Consider the following 7508-nt stretch of genomic DNA (forward strand, 5'->3'; position numbering starts at 1 on the left):
GACAAAAGTGTATCGAAATTCTGCTTTGAATAACAGTATCGCTGATGACTTTAAAGGGGTAGTTTCCCATTTCCACTACCCTCTTGCATATGATTATTCTAAAAATTATTTCTTCACGTAATTGACAAAAGTGTATCGAAATTCTTCTTTGAATAACAATTTATATTTTCAAAACGCTGTTTATACACTTATCAAAAGTATAATTTCGACCGAAACGAACATTTGGATTTTGGAGGTTTAGCTAAGTGTTCGTATGATTGTTATGAAACGATGTCGTTTAGCACAAAATGTTCAACCGCGTGTTCCTTCGACTATCAGTAGGTGACTTGTCTTTTGTTTTCCATAAGTGACATGTTTCAATCGATGTTTCTGATTATAAAGTGTAGCTTTCTAGTACTGGACAAATTTCTAGAATCGGTTCAGTAGCTCCAGATATTACCCTCTAAAAACAAATTTTAACCCTTTACAATATTAGTATAGACGTAGATGTTCACATAGTATATTTGACAGTTGAACAGAACAATGAATGAACAACGAAAAATCCTATTCGTTTGGCAATTTTCGTTTTGGCAATATAAGCTTCGAAAACGATCCACGCTGTTGACTAGAGACTGCTATTTGGTCAAACCCTTGGATCATTTTTTAAGGGATGAATTATTTAAGGGCGAAGAATCTATCGAAAGCACCTTCGACATAATTCGAATAAATGCGCTTGTGCAAAACTACAGATGCGTAAATCTTCTTCAAAAATCAGACATTTCGTATGCAATGATCTAACGTAGACAAAATTCTGACAAATGATAGGGAGTGAAATTATCACGACTTGAAGAAAATTCGTCGTTTTCTTGTATTTGTCTTTGTGACGTGCAGGGTAACGTGGAAAAACGAATAAGTGTATTCGTTAATTGTATCGTTCAACCTTCAACTTTTATTTTATAGTTACATTTACCAATACCTATTTAAATGGCTTCGGTAAGAAATAATATTTTCGCGCACAATTGTTTCTTCACTTCCATGTGTTCGATCCTAGCGTATAATAGAATCTCGATCGAAGCTTCCATTTCTAACAGCGATAAACAATGAACGATAAAAAAAGAAAGCCACTGTATTTTATTTATATATGATTTCACCATGGCGACTATAAGTTCACGCGGATGAAATAATATATGAAATAGTATATGAAATAGTATATTTTCGAGATATGTATATTCTTTCTTCCTTAGCCTTTCTAGAGTTAATGGACGTGATGTTGGATTGCACAAGTTCTTTCTTTCTTTCTCTGACTTTCGCCTACGTTGCAACGCTCGTTCTTGTTTGCTCGATGCACGTGGCTCGTGGGGTCAAGATGCATGCATGCACGCGTAGGTGCACGGCTTTTCCTGGTCGTTTAAATGCAATTGAAACGGAAAGAACGTGATTCGATGACGGTAACTCGACCTTGATAGCTTCTCTTTCGATTTTTCGCTTTTGTCTGCGCGCGCGCCTTTTGTTAACACATCCACGTTGGATTCGCAGAGCGTTTGTCGACGACAGGAAATTTAGATCTAGTTCGGTCACATTAGTTTCGATTACAGCAATATTTTCTATATATACTTTTATTTAGTCGTCTATCGTAGACACGCAGAAAATTAGGTTCGATATGAACGTATCCATAAAATTAAATATTTAAATCGTTAAACGGTTCCGCGATTAAAAATTATTGTTAATCGTGTCTTAATAGTCGGTGCACGCCGATATTGCGTTCCTCGTGTTTATTTATGGTCCGCGACGAAATAGTACACGATTACACATCACGAGCTACACTTCGACGAAAATTATAGCGCTATATCGCGCGTTGCCGGTGTTGAAATTTTTCGTAAGAACATGCTCTCGTAGAAACGATCGTCGATATTCTACTTCGAGCCGTTAATTCGGCTACTAAGAATCGTATTTTGAAATACGTCGTTTGCTATTCTAAACTTTACTCTACAACTCTGCTCTAGAGAATGATTTCTTTCTATCTGTCTTTCACGCGAAACTTCTGGCGATAATTATCAGCGTAATTATTGTTTCATAACAGAGATGCGCGATATCCAATGCGGTGATATTAAAATGAAATTATGTAGGTGCATGTATAACGCACTAGCTAGTTAAATGTAATTTATTTTTCATTCAAATTATATTTCTTTTTTACTGAAGGAATTAGATGAGAAATGAATTGCATCTACCTAGCTCGCGTATCTTATACGTTTCCGTTGAATTTTATTTAATTTTAAGTCGCGAAGAAGGTCACCTCCGAGGCAACAAGTTCTCCGAGCTTTCTTACCATTCCGTTCTTTTCCATTTTACGAGTCGGTTATGTTTGCATCCGTAATTAGATGTTTTCGACAATCGAGATCTCGCCGGTGTTTATTGGAACGCGATTTGATATCTCTGTCGTGATTTACAATTTCGAGACTAGCGCGTCGCGCACGAACCGCGACATTGATTGACGGTGAAAATTTATGTCCGTCTGGTGTTGCGCCGTTCGCTTTTTATCGACCATTGATTTGTTACGAGTTTGACAACAATCGCAATTGGAACGTTCAACAAAACGTCGCGCGATATTATCTTCATTATCCGTAGCCGCTCTTCGCGGCTTTATCTGTCGCGGTGACATAACTGAGAGCTTTATCCAGTTATTCGCGTGAATCAGGGTATCGTCCGTTGATACCAGTCGTTGATTAACAATGCGTAATGCCTGGCAAAAAATAGAAAGTTTGCGTGACCGTTAATTGAATTAACTTATCGAGCCTCGGAAGTAAACGCACGACGAAAGCGCATGATCGCGAGCTATACGCAGATTCGCGGATACGTGATTGATTACCCCTACTTGTTTCCCTCGGACGCGAGCAAAGTTTTTATCGAGATAAAGAATTTCGAGTAACGAGTTAGAAGGGGTTCGACTGTCTATCGGTTATTCTTCGAATAAAGATTACAATTTTAACGAGTGTATATTTAACTGTTCGATCGAATAAACCTTCGCTCTTTGACAAGGATATAGAGTATCTTACAGAATTGTTCACGAGAATTAAAAAATGTATATCTCTCTTTAATTTGAGAATAGCATCGTCACTGCACCTGCAAGATACAAGTGAATGTCGATGCAGTTCTATAATCATTAAGCACGTATGTTTAACATTTCAAACGTGTTTCAATTACAAAATCGTTTGAATGTGTCGTTCAAAGGAAGGACAACTCCAACGGAACTTTTCCGAAATATAATCGCTCGGCATTAAAAGGGTAACGAGCTTGTTTATAAAAAATTGTTCTTATCTAGAGCTGTTCAGCTTTAAACATTGACTCGTACGTTTCCAAGATAAAGACTCTTTTCGAATGTCCTTCGTTCGGTGTTTATGGACTAATTGCACTTATTTCGTAACGACGTTGACAGTCTCCGTTAACGACGAGAAAACGTCCAGATAACGATAAGAGATCCACGAGCGAAACGTATCGATAAGAATCTCAGGTAGGACGTACTCATTCACCAGGTATTTTGCGGTGCCACGTGCTTTTCGCGTGTCTACTCGCGTTACGTTGCGGTGATACATTATCGCGATTGTCGCAGTCAGGTTACTTCCTTGGTTCTCACGGCGGAGATACAATAGAGGTCGTGGAAAAACACGAAGTTCGTCAGCGGTGGCATTGATTGCCGTTCGAAATCGGATGCGTCGGTGTCGTGTGCGCGCAATTGTACAGAATGTTTCCTAAGCCGTTCGCTAATTATACGGCACGTACACGCTCCGGTTAGATAGACCATGTTTACCCCATAGAAGTCCTAATCAGAGAATCCCAAATCAGAGAACCTAAGATATACTACTTTGAACCCATAAACCCTTTACGTCTATTGAAGAAATTTGTTTATATCAAATGGCAGGTTTGATGTTTCCAAGTGTATGTTCGTATTCGTGCACCGATCGATTTCCAAAAAAACTATGTAAAATTGTAATTTATTAACTGATTTTTTTATAAACAATGACATTCTACATATTCTTCGATTCCTCTATTAGAGCCATTTTTAAAAGTACTTTATTGCACATTTGATGTTTTCTAATTCGTACCGAGCAATAAACTAACGTGTTTACAAATACTTGTTGCTTCTATACTTTTACCCACTTTTCGCTTTTTTTTTGTTAATTTCACAAATTATATCAACTAGCAAATGTTGTTTGGACTATATCCGTCTTAGAGACTTCCGAGAATATGTAAAATATCATTGATTATAAATTTTTTGAAATTTGAATATTGATTGAAAAGAGGAGTTAAGAAACTACAATTTCACGCAAAAGTCTTTTGAGAAATTGTTCGGTATACGAATACATTCTACACCCACTGTATATACTCGTATAAGCTTATTCGTATACATATTTATAATGAAAGATTCATTTGGTAATATCGAAACTATCGGCCTGTCTGGAAAGTCCATGCCGATTTGTAGAAGGCGATACAGGTCCGAATATATCGGAATGGCTGAAAACAAATGAAATGTGTACATGTAAATGTAACCCTTAAATGGACGATTTTTTTTTCCTAGTTGTCAAAATTACAAAAAAATAAAAGAGGGTCAATTTTATCTGTGATGTTTAGTATGTTGTTTAAAAACAACATTGTCCATTTAAGGGTTAAGAGGTGGAAAGGTTGTGGAACAAAATGGTACAAATATAATTCAATAAATATACATGAAAATTCAAATATGCCTTTGAATTTTTTTTTAAAAATAGGCATGAACTTTCCGGACAACCCAATATTATTGAATTTAGTCAAACCTTTTCAATAGATATAAAGAGTACGAGTATTTATGGGATTGACTGTATACGTAGTATATAGAAGACAATACTCGGCTAAGGTAGCGACGAGAGCGTATTGCACATTGCTCAGGAGTTGGCGAAGCACTTACGAACCGAAGAGGACAGAGGCAGGGAATTTTTCCCCAGGAGCTTTCTTTCGAGCAGTCACACTGCATAGTCGTATTCCACGCTACATTGTCGATTGAATACAAAGTGTGTCTAATACGTCTCGAACTCTTCAATTTTTCTTACATATACCTACGTCGATAGTTGCTATTGCTCTCTGAGTGTACCTCGATATGTCTCGTTCACATCTTTGTGATCTCTGTTTGTATCTTTGTGATCTCTGTTTGTATCTTTGTAAATGTAACGGATTCAGATAGTACCGAAAATACGTGCAAGTAAAGGCCGAGTTACGCGACAGCCAATCGAACTGCCTCGCCAATTTCTAAGCAACGGACTATACATGCTCGTTTCCTAAGCGCACGTGCACGGGCCTCGGACGGATGCGTGATCATGCCGTGGCTTTTCTACGGAATGCCCGCGATCCAAAGCGCCCTTTAACCTCGTTCCACATACGGTGCGTCCCAATACCCGATGCATCGTTGCACGCCCGTCAATGGGACGCATTCGCCGACGATGTCATCGCGGCGTCATAATTATAAATTCGTGATCGAACTTGGCTAGCATTCAGCACCGCGACAAAGGGGGACTTTGATGATCGCTCGTCGCGAAACAGCAGACTGGGTCAAATCAGCTTCGATTGTCTCTGCTCCGTGTTTTCCTATTCAACGCTACATAATTCTACCTTCTTTACGCATATTTTATGATAATATTGGTATCGGTAGAGATAAGTATAGATCGGCACCCGCAATTCCGCCATCGTACCGTATGCGGCCCTCGTAGAACCGTCGAGTAATCTCTACCTTTGTAAGTGACACATTAGGTTGTCCCGAAAGTTTCTTTCGCGAGTTCCGCTCGATTATTTCAAGTCGTCGTGTTTACGTAAACAGACAATCCAATTTCGTAGATACTCATGCCGTAACAGTAATGGAGCAAAATGAATCGTGCACAATTCAGTAATGTAACATAAAACATAAAATATCGTGCATGTATTACTTATTAATTAAGCGAAAGAAACTTTTCGGACAACCTGATATATACACTTTCGAAATATCGATTTCTTTCTTTTTTTTTTGTATTTTCTCAAAGTGGATGTTTAAAACCACGCGTATGTGCCAAAGGATCTTGTTGAATTCGGAATGTTAACGAAGTTAAGGACGTTTAAAGACGTTAACACTAAACCTATCACGACTCGTCAAATGACCGTCTTCAAAATTTTGTATACAGTTCTCATGTTTAATTGAAAAAAGTGTCTTTAGGAATTCGTCCCTTCGCGATAGAAATTACAAATTGACGTCGGTAGGTTTAGTGGTAGGTTAGTGTAAGAAGCGTCTATCGATTGGAAGGCGTTCATTAAGTAGGTTTTTTTCTTTGACGCCTTTCATCGCGATTTTGATGCGAGTAATATAAATTGTTTATATCTTGAGGCGGAGCGACGAATCTGATTCGACACGGTACCATAGTCACCTTTCATGCTGCCGTAGCCCTTCTACTAAATAGCCCTTATTCAGTCGGTGGTTTCACGCGTTGACATCTCTCGCTTCGCGTCATCTCGCTTTGTCTTGGCGCGCGTATTTCCCGCCTTCGTTATTTAAATACGACCATTCCGGCCAATAGTATGCTACAATGAAGGATACGCATGCGCAGAGGCGTAACTAATCCGATTCGAATTCCTTTCACTAATCTTCTTCTCGTCTCCCAATAAAACTTCGTATAATTACTCCAACACCTTTTATAAATATAATAACTTTGATCGAAACTTTCAGAATTCCTTGAACAAGGAAAATTCAGTAATTTAGAAATGTAAATTTGTTTAAAAGCAAATTCCTTGTAACAAAGTATTAAAAATGCTTCTTCGACATCATTTTCTATTCGTTCCTTTCCTCTTTCTTCGGATGTCGTTTTCAAATTCGATTTGTCCTGTATCCTATGGAAGTACTACAGTGCGAACGTATTCAGTGGTATTTTTAAATCGTTTAGCATCGTTCCGCTCCCTTGCCTGCCTCGTCGAGAGTCGGATAATTAAAGAAAAGATAACAAAAGACCCGATTGTTACGCAACCAAGAACGTTCGCGTGTCTAATCTTCTTCGTTCGAGTTTTATGATCCTTAGCAGTATATCGCGGAAGAATGTAGCACTATGGTAAAGTCCACGCCACTTGATTGTCAAATATCCGCTAGGATTAGAGACAAAGACGTGAAAATATGAAAACGGGACACCCTGTATTTGTCGCGTTATGTAAACATGGTCGTCCATGCTGGGGCGAGCTGTTACAGAGTCGATCGAAGACGTTTCAATATTATCCCCGTTTTATCGCTCGATACGCCGATGACGGGTACTCGGTGAACTTTTGTATTTACTCACGGGGCGTTTTTCTTTTTCGCAGGCTGTTATCTTTATTATTATATTATTGTGTTGACGATAGACGGTCGGTTACAACCGGAAACAACCAGAATTTTTTTATCTTGCCACAAATGACCGATTAACGAGGAAATGCTTCAAAAACGTTATAGTAAACTGCAAACGTTTACAAAACGTTGCACAGTTGTACCGAAAATGTTTACATAACGTTGTACAGTT

General features: G+C 38.4%; 1 protein-coding gene across 2 annotated transcripts in view; it reads left to right on the forward strand.

The window, feature by feature from the left end:
* LOC128875071 (uncharacterized) overlaps nt 1-7508 on the forward strand; it is a 34261-nt gene that overhangs the window by 9611 nt on the left and 17142 nt on the right. The gene's annotated exons all lie outside the window — the stretch shown is intronic.

This window comes from Hylaeus volcanicus, chromosome 4, assembly GCF_026283585.1.
Source record: "Hylaeus volcanicus isolate JK05 chromosome 4, UHH_iyHylVolc1.0_haploid, whole genome shotgun sequence".
Lineage (NCBI taxonomy): Eukaryota > Metazoa > Arthropoda > Insecta > Hymenoptera > Colletidae > Hylaeus > Hylaeus volcanicus.